Source organism: Heptranchias perlo, chromosome 15 (assembly GCF_035084215.1).
Source record: "Heptranchias perlo isolate sHepPer1 chromosome 15, sHepPer1.hap1, whole genome shotgun sequence".
Taxonomy (NCBI): domain Eukaryota; kingdom Metazoa; phylum Chordata; class Chondrichthyes; order Hexanchiformes; family Hexanchidae; genus Heptranchias; species Heptranchias perlo.
This window is the reverse complement of record NC_090339.1, coordinates 24,524,814-24,539,996: the sequence shown is the minus strand read 5'-3', so window position 1 is coordinate 24,539,996 and position 15,183 is coordinate 24,524,814. Positions and strand designations below refer to the sequence as shown.

Sequence of the window (15,183 nt, the reverse complement as noted above, 5' to 3'; positions counted from 1 at the left end):
ATCCTTGGTTCTCCAAGTGGAGACTAATTTTGTCCTTCAGAATTTTTTCCAATAATTTTCCTACCACTGATGTTAGGCTCACTGGCCTGTAGTTCCCCGGTTTTTCCCTACTCCCCTTCTTGAATAATGGTACTACATTAGCGGTTCTCCAGTCCTCTGGCACATCCCCTGTCTTTTCTCAATTTAGGCGCTGATGAGGAGAGATTTCATTTCTTAGACCAGATTTCAAACTTTTCCATTTTTTACTCTCACTACTGAATTTCTGCTTTGAATTTGTAATTTGAGTTAATTACATATGAACATATGAATTAAGAGCAGGAGTAGGCCGTTCGGCCCCTCAAATGCTCTGCCATTTGATAAGATCATGGCTGATCTGATTGCAACCTCAACCCTACTTTCCCGTCTACCTACTATAACCTTTGACTCCCTTGTTAATCAGGAATCTATCTAACTCAGCCTTAAAAATATTCAATGACCCTGCCTCCACCTCTCTCTGGGGAAGGGAGTTCCACAGGCTGACGACCCTCTGAGAGAAAAAATTTCTCCTCATCTCTGTCTCAAATGGGAGACACCTTATTTTTAAACTGTGGCCCCTAGTTCTAGTCTCTCCCAAAGGGGAAACAGCCTCTCAGCATCTACCCCTTCTAGTCCCCTCAGGATCTTATATGTTTCAATAAGATCACCTCTCATTCTTCTAAACTCCAGTGTATACAGGCTCAATTTATCCAACCTTTCCTCATAAGATAACCCCCTCATCCCAGAAATCAGTTGAGTGAACCTTCCCTGAATCACCTCCAAAGCAATTATGTCCTTTCTCAAATAAGGAGGCCAAAACTGCACACAATATTCTAGATGTGGTCTCACCAACGCCCTGTACAACTGTAGCAAAACATTTCTACTTTTATATTGCATTCCCCTTGCAATAAATGACAAATTCCCTTCCTTGTGTCAGGTCTGTCACTAATGTAAGGTAGATCCCCTCCAGAAGCTCTCTTTTTGAAGATTTGATGGGTCTTGCAATAGACTGTGGCCTTATGCAATAAACACAGATGCAATTGAACATTGGAAAGGAAATGATAAATTTCTGATTCAGTGGGGAGCAATGTAAAATGATAGGACCAGACCCTGAAACGGGATCTAGTTGGAGTGATATGAAGGAATAAATTACTTGTGCCTAACTTTTTATAACGTTAAAACAAGTTTTTTTTTCTTAAACTGCACACTGCTTTATTTTGGGGATTCATTGTAACCACTATGTCCCATTTGGGACATGGTGATTACAATGAATCCCAAGCAGGTGTTCAAAACTGGGTACTTTGGAACATGCAGAATTAAGAGTTTGAAGAAGCAGCATCACCTCAGAGGTTTTGAAAAAAATATATGGGCGGAAGGAATGGTTACACTTTGAAACAAAGAATTTTGATGTTGTCTGATTAATGGATAATTGAAGAAATCAAGACAGCATGAAATACATTGCCAAAATCAATGAGTCATAAACCTAATCATGCATTTATTAGGATCCAACTGTAAAGCAATACTTTTCTGATCCATTTCTGTGTTTGCCTACTGCCTCTCTCTGCTCACGGTCATCACATTCTCAACATCCATCTATCAGCCTCATAGGTCATTACTGCCAAGTCACTTACTTTAGACCATCTGGTTACATTTTTAGCCTGTTTTATTTAACTACCCCAAATTGTAAATTCTCAGTACATTCCACATGCAATACTGTTATTATTTGTTACCAAAAACAAAACATTTTTATTTTGGACTATGAATTGATGCAGGTACTGAGCCATATTTATTAACATTAAAGAGAATATTCGTGGTTGAACAATAGGAGGATATAATAGCTACTTTACACTGGAGTTTCCAGTGGCCTTTTTCTGGGAGCAGAGCCTCTGTGCAGGTTAGAGTATTATGTCCGTTTCTGATCAATGAGAAACAATGGTGCCATTGAAGCCTCGGTGGTAATTCGTACAAAAATCACAAGACTGATCCCTGGTGTCAAAGGGTTGAATTTTGAGGAAAGACCGGTGAAACATTGGCTTCATATCCTTGAAAGGAGATGACTAAGAGGGAGCTTCCTATAGGTATATAAGACAGTAAACACTATAGAAAAGGTAAATCCAGAACACCACTTCAAATTAAATGATGACAATAGGGCTACATTGCAACCGCGACTATAGTTCAAAAGTAATTTACCGGCTGTGAAACATTTTGGGACATTCTGAGGACATGAAAGGCATTATAAAAATACAAGTTCTTTCTTGCTTCTTTTCTGGGACAAACTACCAAAAGGCATATTCAGGGCATTTTATGAGAAAGTTCTTCACACAGAGTAATCAACATGTGGAAAGCACCTCCACCTAAGGTAGCAGAAAAACCTAGGGGTAGATTTTCCCCATGATGCAGACGTCAGGTGACCATCTGGCGGACCGCGCCCGCAGGCCGCCTGATACTCTTGGCAGGAGACCCAATCCGTTTTTGAGAGCCCAGCCTCATTAGCATTTGGCCCACACCTGTCGACGGAAAATGAGCCCAATATAGGATGGCCCGGCCGGCCTCTGGGCCAGTAGAAAATAGATTCATGGGTGGGGGATCTGATCTTGGGAAAGTGGGGGGACTGAAAGCAGCGGCCGAAGTTGGTTTTGTGCAGCCCGGAGGAGTATTTCTGCTTATCCCGGCACCACATAAATATTGTAAAACTTACCTGCTGGACTCCTCTTCGGCTGGACTGCCAGCTGATACTGGACAGAGTGTGTGCCGTGCACAGTACTGTCCTAAAATGGCAGAGTCCTATGTACATTATATAAAAACTGAACCCACATCAAAAGGTTTCCAAAACGGATCACCAATTTGCATTTTAAAACTACCCTACTGCCTGACTGAGGCGGGCACTCCAGCTGTCTAGCAGTAGGTCTGATGGAAGATTGCAGTGGCCACAGCGATGGCGGCAGCAGGGCTGTAAGTCATTCTCCATTATTTTCAGGGCGCTACCACTCTGTTTCTGCTGGGTGGGAGGCCTCAAAATCTCCCCATCCATTATCATTTAAGAAACAGCTAGATACTGCAATGGAGAGACTGCAGGTCCTTTCTGGGATTGATGAGCTAAGATGGGCCTTCCTCATCTTGTGGTGTGGTGACAGCCACATATAACCAGTTTTCCATTTCTCTTCCAGTAGTAGTAATTTAGGTTTTAATTCCAGAATGAATATCTATGCAGAATGAGAAGATTGTTACGATGCTACACATCACAGCATTGGTATTTTATTATGAGCAGGAACAATGACACTGCATGCACATTTAACATTTGGAAGAGAAACAATTATGTCTATGTCCTTGAAGAACTGGATGTTCTGAATTCTTGGGCTTGATGTGTCATTTCCATGCAAATGTGAGTATTATAGATTATTATGTCTGATTTCTGTAAATAAAAACTACTCTGTTATCAGTTTGCAAGCCTGGCTAAATGATAAGATCATTTCTTGGATTACTTACCATGGAAGAGTTCCGATAACATTTCCCAATTGTGTCTATAATATACTATGGAACATAGTTACACGAGATTAAAATGTTTTACTTTAAGTAGTTTTACTCACACTTTAACTAATGGTACAATATATTCTTGTGACAAAACAGATTTCTAAATTCAATAAACATATATCCATCACTGTTTCAACATTATTGGGAAACGTGTGACAGATTCATGGGACATCTCAGTTATAAAAACTGAACCAGCATCAAAAGGTTTCCAAAACAGGACCCCAAAATTGTTTAATATTTAATATTTCCAAGTCTCCTTCATATAAACTCCTCCATTGTGGAAGATAGGGTAGTCGTGGCTATGGATTCCCTCATGATTGCTATCAGCACCTACCATATGGTGATTTTCAGCAGACATGATTCCAGTGGACCAAATCAGATTCTAAGTTTCTCTAACAAGCTAGAAAACTTTGTCAACTTTTCACAGTTCAGGTGTTTGGCTCTGAGGTAATGTAAGACTAGTGATCTTTTCTGTTCTTCTCAACTGATAGCAGAAGTCTTACCAATTCTCAACTTAGAAATGGCATAGCCCTAGCCACTTACAGGCTTATTAAAAACTACTAAACCCATATGTCTTTTTACTGCTGTTAGTGTTGGTTGTGCATCATGCACTTAAATAATACTTAGTATTGTACATTTTGCCATCCATTTTGTGTGTTAATACCAAGTTAGGATTTTATAATTCATCTGTTTTAAATTACCAAAATAGAGTTACATTTTTTTCCGGAAAACATGGAAAATATGGCTGCAGCAAAAGAAATACACTCTGAGCTGGAATAAAAACATTTATTTTATCCAGTTCCACCAATCTTGTATTATATAGTTAATTGGTAATTCCTACCATGTTGAGTGAATCCTTTAAAAGGGACAACTAAGCATATATGTATTACAATTTTAGAAATTAAGACAGAATTGGCACTGTAGATTAGAAACATTTCCTCTTAGTTAGAAAATTCATCAACAGAAAGGAAGATAAAATGTTCACATGTTTAGAGGAGGAGAGCAGACCCACTCTCACCTATAGTATTATGCACCTGCCATCCAAACAAGGTTTTTATTACTTGGCTTGGCTTTTGGATGATGCCACAGCTCTCCATATAACTTTATAAATTGCCACTCAATCCTCTTCAGAAAAATTGGCATAATAAATTGAAAATGAACTCAGATTTATTTCCACAACCTAGCTGTCCCACCAGCTTGAAATCAGAATCACATTTTATTACTGCTTGCTGTTTGGTTTGTGAGATTACCAGTCTTGTATATACGACCTTGGAGATGTTTCTCATTTATCAGTGAGTAGAGCATTGTGTTTAGTGCAATATAGTCAACGTATGTTTTTTGGTTTGCTTGGATTTTATTCATATTTTTTCCTTTTTGCTTCTCCTCTTAGCCCTGCTAACCTGAAGGCAGCCAATTTTGCTAAGGTACAGTGCCACGGATGGTGATGTCCATCTGGTACCTTCTTCTGGTGGCCAATTTTAATCTGTGACCCAAGAAAATGAATGACTGAGGTATTATACAGGCCACAGAGTTGAGCATCCCTACACCTGCACAAATTTATTTCAGTACTGGTACAAGTGTAATCAGTTAGTGCTGCATGAATGCCCAGTATCTTAATATCGGCTTGAAGCATTTACAGGGTAAATAGTCTATGTAACATTCCAGTAAATAAACAATATAATTTCAGTTGTCATCATGTGGTACAATAGATTAAAACTTAAATCCAGATTGTGATTCTATTGCAGGGATCTACCGTGCATTGTCTGTTACCAAAATCATTGCTGGCAACCCTCTCTCCCACAGACAATATATTTTGGGGTCTAAGAGATTCAAATAACATACAAATTACTTTTAACAAACATACATGCTAACCATTGCTGTTTTAAGCTGACAGTCAGCATTTCAGTCTATGTAGACAATTTTTTAAAATGGGATTGGAGATTATCAATATCAACCAATTAGATAGGTTGGAGGATGAGACAGAAACCAATGAATTGGGCCATACTATTATATTTTCAGGCTTCTTTTATCTTTTTTCACCCTAAATATTTTTGGCTTCTTTGTTTCAGATTACTCCCATAAGTGAGCCCCAGCTATAAGTTCCAAGCATGGTTTCATTTGTCCCAAAATCTAAATAAAATTTGTAGCATGCTCATACAATGAATAGAGAACCCTTTTTACATTATTTCAGCACTAGTTCTGTGCCTTCATGAGATCCTTCTTGTCTTCGCAGCAGAATAGTAATATACTATACTTTATCATAGGCTGTAACTGCCAAACAAATTTATTAGACAGTACTAGAATAAGTGAATGGTAGCATACCACAGCATATATTTTTATAGTAGGTAAGTTTAGTTACCTCCTTGTTTTAGTAAAAAATGCATAATAGTTTACAACTGCTGTGCTAAGCTAAGTTATTGGTATTTTTTCTTACATAATGGTTCTTTTTTTCCCCTTTTCTCAACAATACCTCTTTTTGAAGATTCCGGACAGAATTACTTAAAAGACTCCAGATAGATTCAATTATTCAAAAATTTCACAGCTAATAATAATATCACACTGGGACTTAACATACTTTAAATAACTGTGGTTACATTCTAAAAAAGCTACCTATGGAAAATATATTGGAATAAAGCACAGAATGTTTGTATTAGAATTGAGAGGCTTGCCTATCTCTGCCCCATCCCTCCCTCTCCCCTCATGTTAAGATGAGTTGACAGTTTTTTTTTAAGTACTGTAGTTTCTTTTTTCCCACACCTCCAGTGGAGAGTCTCAGATCTGTAGTTTTAGTGAGATAATGAAATAAGGGCTGTAGTGGTATTTTGTGGGTGCTCATATCTGAATTTACAGTACTGATTAAAGTTGTTTGACTTACTTCCAACATATAATCTTTCTCAGTTAGTGGTGTTACAGTTTATGTTTTGATGAAAAGTAGTTGATCCTTGCCTAGACTATCACTATTCGGACATGTCAATATTGCAGAAATGTTAAGGAGTGACAAAGCTTACAAATCCCATCTTCCTCACCTTCCAATTTCTCTTGTTCGCAGATGTGTCCATTTAAACTTTAGGGAACTGATTTTATTTTTTTTTAAATGCGACACAAATCAAAAGAAGTCACTTTTTTTTTTAAAAACCCAGAAATAAGTGGAAAATTGTAATCGATGAGATACTTTTGGTGGGCCTGCTGTATTTTTACCCCCGGAATACAGCGTATGTATTGAAATAAATCGTTTGCCTCTTCCTTTCGTTGTAGTTGGTATCGCACCTTTTCCCTTTTTCTAATATTGCGTTATTTTGTTGCAGTTGCTGCAGATTTTGCCCGATGCCCATGTTTTTTTGCAGTGCATTGCCCTGCCTGCGCTGTACCCTGCGGCTCGGGCTGCAGCTCCTCAGCTGTCTTGCTCTGACGTAACCCCGAAAAGCCGGTGCGGGCGGGCGCGCGCGCTCAGCCCGCCGCAGCCGCCGCCAGATCGAAGCCTAATTGGCGGGGCCTGGATCCGGGGAGCGCTCGGCCCTGGCAGCAGACGGCACGGAGCGGACCGGACCAGACCAGCCGAGCCGGGGAGAGGAGGGAGAGAAGAGACTGCACACAACAGGCAAGTCGCCGGGTTACAGTTAGCGGGCCGCCTACCGATCGGTTACAGGAAGAAGGGAAGAGGAGGAGGAGGAGGAGGAGGGGCGGGCGGAATGCAAGGGCGCGCCGAGGGCCCTGCAGTGAGGTAATTCAAGAGAGTTAGGCCGGGCTAAGGCCGCAATTAGGCCGCGGCCTTGCCCCCCGACATAAGGCCCGAAATCTCAACGGTCCAAGAGGAAGAAATACAAAGAGATAGAGGGACGGGCGAGTCCTCGGCGCTCGGCCCCGGACTTTCGGTTGTGGAGAAGGCGGTGGCCTGAGGGAGAGGCTGGAGTGAGTTTGATTGTTGTGCGCGGCCGGGTTTAGTGAAATTAAAATAAATAAATAATATAAAGTACTGGGAGGGACGGCCCGAGCTGGGCTCAGGCCGGGCTCTGGGCCCGAGCCGGCGGTTTGTGTTCAGATAATATCCCCGTGACGGCGAGGACAAGCTCTGGGTACAGGGAGCGTAATATGGCGGAGAAACAACATGTCGGCGGCTGGGCGGGCGATTGGTATCTGACTCCGGGGGAGGAGGAGGAGGAGGAGGGGGGAAGAGGGAAAGCGGCCATGATCGACCTTCCTTCATTCCCCGTGTGTAAACTTCACTGCAACGGAAACGCCGTCCTCGTCTTCTACAGGGGCCATGGCATTGCTGCAGATGGGAAATTGTGATGTGTGTGTGCACATTCATCCAGGGGATTTGCAGCAAACGTTAAATGTTCTGACCCATAATAGTAACACGCACAAATTACCACTCAGTTATCGGTTATAATTTTGGATTGGCAGTTGTCTTCACTGAGCGAAATGCCACTAATAACTGCCCATTGTAAATCATGCGATGTTACTGTATCCCGGTTTAGCTTGAAGAACTGACCACTTAAAAATGAGTTCTTTATTCATAATGGTTTACACGCACGTCTTCAGATTAAAATACAATGTTAAATTACATATATTTACCACAACGTGAAATTGACGAACATATCGGTTAATAGCACAAGCGGTTTTATCTTAAATTTGTCAAGGCCCCTTTTATCTCCACCCACCTTGTGTGTCAGGGTGACAAAACTGACGTTTTGCCCACTTCTGACGTGATCTCGTGTGGCTTCCCACTGTACCTGTAATATGTTTGTTATTTTTCAGTAGAGATGGTACCTGTGGGAAAATGCATTCAAGGAAAAGTGGTTGCTCTTTCATTTATTCTGTAGTGCAGATTTTTAATATGACCCTATTCAGAATAATATTGTAAATGAGCACTTAAGAATGACATTTTGTAGAATTCATTGCATTCCGCCAGCAGCATTCTCACGGACATGTCCACCAGGAGCTAATGTAGTCGGAGCTGTTTTTGTTTTAATGCAGTCCCTATGGAATTTGTGTTTAGTTTGTTGAGAATGCAGCAAATCTTAGTGGGATATACTTCAAAAAAAGAACGAATGCCTCCCCGGTTGGAGTAATTGTAGAAATAATGCTATAATGAATGCTTCTTGGTGATCATGTTCATTGAGCATCCCTTTTTGTGAGATCAGTAATGCCCATCCTGTTCCTGTGTCCTCTTTGTGGTAGCCCTTCACAGAGCAAAAGCTTAAATATGCAAGTGAGCCAACTACACTACAGAAAATGCTGGAAATACTCAGCAGGTCAGGCGGCATCTGAGAAAGTAACAGAGATAACGTTTCAGGTCGATGACCTTTCGGCAGAATTGGAAGAAGTTAAAGATTTAAGTTTTTAAGCAAGTTCAGAGCTGGGCAAAGGGGGTGGAGGAAAGAACAAAAGGGAAGGTCTGTGATGGGGTGGAGGGCAGGGGTCATTAAATAACAAAAAGGATGATGATGCAAGACAAAGGGGGTGGAAAATCAGAAAATGCTGGAAATACTCAGCAAGTCGGGCAGCATCTGTGGAGAAAGAAACAGGTCGATGACCCTTTGTCAGAACTGGAAGAAGTTCTTAAGTTTTTAAGAAAGTACAGAGCCAGGGGATGGAGGAAAGAACAAAAGGGAAAGTCTCTGATAGGGTGGAGGCCAGGAGTGATTAAATGACAAAAGGGATGATGGTGCAAGGCAAGGAGATGAGACAAGTAAAGAAACAAAAGGTGGGCCTAGAGGAGCTGTAAATGGCAACAGCAGAACCATTACTAGCACCTGCTGCCCGAAAAATGGAAGCAGTGGTTATGATCTGAAGTTATTTCAGATTTCCAGCATCTGCAGTATTTTTATTTTGTTTTACACTGTAGAATATGCCTGATACACAATCATTATGCTTTGACCCGGTTAATTATTACTAGTCTAGATAACTATCAATTCACATATGCACAGTGCTCTGGAGATAAAACTGCTGATTGTAGCATTTAACGGGGTTTTGATATCAAGTGTAGATATGACCAACCTAAGAAATTGTAAATACAGGCAGTAGGTTGGGGCTATTTATAATTGGATTACAGTGCAGCAGCCAATGAATTGTCGACCATTCCTAAAATCAAAACTATTTGCTATTACAGACACACATAAATAAAGTTTTGAAGCCTTTTACATACTCCAACAATGATAGTTTATTTTTGTATTCTTCTTGACATTTCTAGCCTGAAAATCTGTTGTGGGAGATTTACTTTCTTGACCGAACTCTAATTGTCCTAAATTGCATAAGGGCCAGATTGTTCTGTACACTGAGTGGATAATGGTAATACGGTACTATATATTGAGGCAGGTGTTACAGATAAAATTCAGTAGTAGGCAAATTGCTGATCTTCATTTCAACCAATCAGTGATCTCATTGCCTCTATCAAATGTGAAGTCTGTTTACCTCCTGTATAGTTTCCTTGTTTTATTTTGCTTGTGAAGAAATTTTAATTTCATAAAGCTGGTTATTATACTATACAATGTCAGTTTATACAGAATAATCATGTTGCATTACAGTATCCAATCATCTGCAATTTGAATCAAATCAATTGTACTATAAAATTATGGGATTTGTTTTTAAAAAAAAACCAAAATGCTAAACTTACATTTTGAATTTTCAATGAATTAAGATGTCAGCCATTTAAAAAAAAACACACTATGTCCTTACACTGGATCTGAAAGGCTGGTTAGAGATTTGTTGATGACAAAGCATGGTGCTGACATTGCTTCATCTGTGTCACCTTGATAGATCAGATTTATCTTTTTTTCTTGACTTTAAGTGCTGTTTTCAAAGCGAAAATTGCGGGGGAAGTGCAGCTTTTGAAATTCAGCATTTATTCTTGGTGTATACAATAACATTGTACACTGAAGTATTTAGATCAACAAATTAAAAACTATTACTTTCTTTTCTTTTGGAACTAGTAAATAGCAACTTACAGTATCTAAGCTTTCAAACAAGTGAACCTTGGAAGAGCAGTCTTACATCCAGTTCTGGTGTGCTGAAGCAGTTTAACATTGAAATGTTTAGATGTAATAGATAATGTCTTATCTGTGACTTTTAAAAAAAAAACAAGTTATATGTCCCAATTTTAAGTATTTAATTTAACCAGTAAATGCTAGACAAGATATTAATGGATTTATTTCCTCCATTTGCTAATGTGAGGCAAAATGAAGGTTTGAGTATAAAATAGGTTTCTAACTTTTTTATGCTAATGACAGGAAGGCCATATACCTACCAACAATGAATAAAGAAACACAATTGAAGGGATTCCATTATTATAGCAGTTGCAATAGAAAACCACTTGATGGAAACAAGAACTAATTTTGGGAAATACTGCTAAATTGCTAGCATCTTATGCCAACATCCTCTTCTTAGAATTGCATCCTAATAATGGACCGTGGATTGGGATTTTATTTTACCATGTGATCTCAGGAATTGTATACAATGGGAGTGAATGATCAGTGGTTTGAGGATGAATTCTATATTTGAATCAAAATTATGCGTAGTTATGTAATTACCTGAAGTTAACGGTACAGAAAAAGGTATTGCATATTATGCTGAAGACATATCCATTTACATCTCAAGTACGGATCTCTTTGGAGTGCTGTATCCCCCCCCCCCACTAAATTCCCAATCCAGATCTCATGCAGACAAAATAATTGGTTTTAAAATCTTTTTAGTGAAAAATACTATTTGCAATAATTTATAACATTTGCATGGGACTCTATGTAAGTTTTTTTTAAAAGAAGTCTTATTTTCTTGGGCTACCAAAATACTCAAGAGTCCTTGTTTTCCCATGTTTCAAACTTAGTTTTTGTCACAGATAATTCTATTATAATTATCTCCTTTTAAAAGTTAACATAGTCCACTTGTAATTTCATAGCTTGTTAGCTATCCGATCAGCACATCCTCTGGAAATAATTATCCTATGGTCTACAGTCGTTTGATATGTATGTGTGTGTGTTATACATATGGGTGGCTGTAACACACTCTGGAATTCCATCTGCCTCTCCTCCTTAAAAGCCATTTAGTTGCCTCGGCATCCATTTTTTTCTGATTACGCCTCTGTGACGTGCCTTGAGACATTTTTCTACGTTAAGGGCATTATATAAATGCAAGTTGCCAACAGAATTGGGTGAGAGATTTCAGAAAGTTGCTCTACAGCACCTCAGTTGCAGATGCTTTCAGCTATATAGTGATAGTTGACATAGCAAAATTGAATGCTAAATGTTGACAGAAAAGTGTGACCAAAAATCATGACAAGAAGTGTGTGGCCTCTGCAAGATTTTAATGGTATATATAGATATAGCACATCCTCTGTTTCACTGGTATAATGTTGCATTTATGATGCATTGATGAACTGGCATTACTCAGTGGTGCTCTACGACTGTAAAAATACTAGAGTAGTTTTTTCATTGCATTTAAAAATTTTGATCAGGGTCTTCATTCAGTTTGCACCTTGCATTTTATTGCCAAAATTATGATGATCTTTATTTTCACATAAATGTTCCATTTATCAGGAGTTGAACAGATAATGGAGCAATATAAGAATGATTCAATCCATGCCATCAGCAATAGAAAATTTCATTGGAAGCAGGAAGTCAGATCACTTTAGGTTGGCAATGTATTTTGAGTTTGGAATTGATCTAGGAGATGCTTTTGAGGTAAAGTACTCTTTCTCCCTTAACCTCAGTTAACAAACAAAAGTTTCTTCTGTTACTTCTGATGTACAAGAAATTAGATTCTTTTTAGACTTTTAGTAGCTTCTTGGAGATTTATAATTTTAGCCCTCCAGTTTTATAGAATCCACTGTTGACCTGCATGTATTTCAGTCCCGGATGGTAATCAAGAGGTGTTTAAGACTTGAGGTTCAGTCTGAGCTAGATGCCCTTTGAACTGAATTTTCTGTTTCTTCTAGTACCATTCCAATTGATATCTAGGTTTGAAAGGGAGGTTGATTTTCCTTTTGCCTTTTTGGGTAGATATAGGTTCCATGGTATGATACAAAGAAAGGAAAGGAGTTCTCCCAGTGTCCTGGCTAAGATTCCTCCCTCAACTAACATCACCAAAAACAGATTAACTGATTGTTCTTATTGCTGCTTATGGAGTCTTGCTGTGCACAAAATGGTTGCCATGTTTGCCTATCTAACAATAGTCACTTCACCTCAAAGTAATTCTATGTGAAGCACTTTGAAACATCAGGATGAGGTGCTATATAAATGCAAGTTTTTCTGATCACTGTGGACCTCATAACTGATGTAGCTGTGCTAGGTTTGAGACCCCAAAATATTGTCTCCAGGCGGCTCTAGAATCATAGAATCGTTACAGCACAGAAGGAGACCATTCGGCCCATCGAGCCCGTGCCGGCTCTTTGTAAGAGCAATCCAGTTAGTTCCATTTCCCCACTTTTTCCCTGTAGCCCTGCAAATTTTTTCCCTTCAAATATTTATCCAATTCCTTTTTGAAAGCCAAGATTGAATCTGCATCCACCGCCCTTTCAGGCAGTGAATTCCAGATCATAACTACTCGCTGCGTAATAAAGTTTTTCTCGTGTCGCCTTTGGTTCTTTTGCCAATCACCGTAAATCTGTGCCCTCTGGTTCTCAACCCTTCCGCCAATGGAAACAGTTTCTCCTTATTTACTTTATCTATACCTGTCATGATTTTGAACACTTCTATCATATACTATGATCACTGTTCCCTAAATGTTCCCCCACTGACATTTGCTGCACTTGACTCACCTCGTTCCCCAGAACCAGATCCAGCAATGCCTCCTTACTTGTTGGGCCGGAAACACACTGATCAAGAAAGTTCCCCTGAACACCCCCCCCCCCCCCCCCCTTTGCCCTCTACACTATTACTCTCCCACTTTATATTAGGATAGTTGAAGTCCCCCATTATTGCTACTCTATAGGTCTTGCACCTCTGTAATTTCCCTGCAAATTTGCTGCTCTGTATCCTTCCCACTAGTTGATGGCCTATAGAATACACCTGGTAGCGTAGTGGGGCCTCTATAGTTTCTTAACTCCAACCAAATAGATTCTGTCCTTGACCCCTCAAGGGCATCCTCTCCCTCCAGCAATACCATTATTAGTAATTATTTTTAAGAATTAAACTCTTATGAGGGAATGGCACTCACGCGGTGTAGTGGATTTAGCACACTGTCAATACTTCTTCGATATGTGTGTGCATCCAACCATGATTGATGGGATGTTTCAACCATATTTCAGCTATGTAAAGAATTCACAGTACAGAAATGCCTGTAATTCAGTGCAAACCTGTAGATCTCCTGCGATGATGCACGTAGGTAGCAGTCCATTATTTTGAGTGTAGTTTTTGATGTTTACCGAGGTCCTGCTGTAACCTAAATGCAACATGTGCCTCATTTTATAACACAGCAGATTTACTGAAGCAGTATATTGCCAGGCAGAATAGAGTGTGTAGGGGGAAATTGAAAAAGGATATAAGACGGGCAAAGAGAGAGTATGAGAAAAGATTAGTGGGTAACATAAAAGGGAACCCAAAAATCTTTTATAAACAAGTAAAAGCATAGTTAAAGGAATGGTGAGGCCGATTAGGGACAAGGAAGGAAATCTTGTGGAGGCAGAGGGCATGACTGAGGTACTGAATGAGTAATTTGCATCTGTCTTCACAAAAGAAGAGGACGAAGTTAATGTTGCAGTAGAGGAGAAGGGAGTAAAGATATTAGATAGAATAAAAATAAATAGAAAGGAGATACTAAATAGGTTGGCATCACTCAAAGTCCCACGGTCCAGATGGGATGCAACCTAGGTTGCTGAGGGAAGCTAGAGTGGAGATAGTAGAAGTGGTGCTAGAGGACTGGAGGATTGCAAATGTTACACCTCAGTTCAAAAAAGGGGCGAGGGAAAAACCTGGTAACTACAGGACCATCATCAAAGACAAAATTAATTCTCACTTGGAGAAGGATGGATTAATAAGGGATAGCCAGCACGGATTTGTTAAAGGCAAATCGTGTCTGACTAACCTGATTGAGTTCTTTGATAAAGTAACAGAGAGGGTTGATTAAGATAGTGCAGTAGATGTTGTATAAATGGACTTTCAAAAGGCATTTGATAAAGTACCACATAACAGACTAACACAGAAAATCGAACTATATGGTATTGAAGGGATGGTGGTAACTTGGGTACGTAATTGGCTAAGGGATAGGAGGCAGAGAGTAGTGGTGAACGGATATTTTTCTGACTGGAGTGAAGTATGCAGTGGGGTCCCCCGGGGGTCAGTATTAGGACCATTGCTTTTCTTGTTATATATAAACGACCTGGACTTGGGCATAGGAGTACAATTTCAAAGTTTGCGGATGATACAAAACTTGGCAACATAGTAAATAGTGAGCAGGATGGTAGCAGAATTCAGGAGGACATAGACAGGTTAGTGAAATGGGTAGCCACATGGCAGATGCAATTTAATGTGGATAAGTGTGAAGTAATGCACTTTGGGAGGAACAACATAGAGAGGCAGTATTATCTAAATTGTACCATTTTGAGGAGGGTGCAAGAGCAGTGGGATCTGGGGGTACATATTCACAATCTTTGAAGGTGGCAGGGCAAGTTGATAAGGCGGTTAAGAAAGCGTAAGGGACACTTGG

At 39.7% G+C, this 15,183-nt stretch overlaps 1 protein-coding gene across 4 annotated transcripts in view; it reads left to right on the top strand.

Moving 5' to 3' along the window:
- The first annotated feature begins 6,930 nt into the window (after window positions 1-6,930).
- Window positions 6,931-15,183, top strand: part of znf711 (zinc finger protein 711) — a 49,599-nt gene continuing 41,346 nt past the window's right edge. For 2 of the 4 annotated variants that reach the window (XM_067996905.1, XM_067996906.1), the window contains exon 1: window positions 6,931-7,144. The gene's annotated coding sequence lies outside the window, so the exon portion shown is untranslated. Of the gene's footprint in view, window positions 7,145-7,269; window positions 7,456-15,183 lie in introns of those variants that run through there. The other 2 variants (XM_067996903.1, XM_067996904.1) reach the window with 2 other exon arrangements.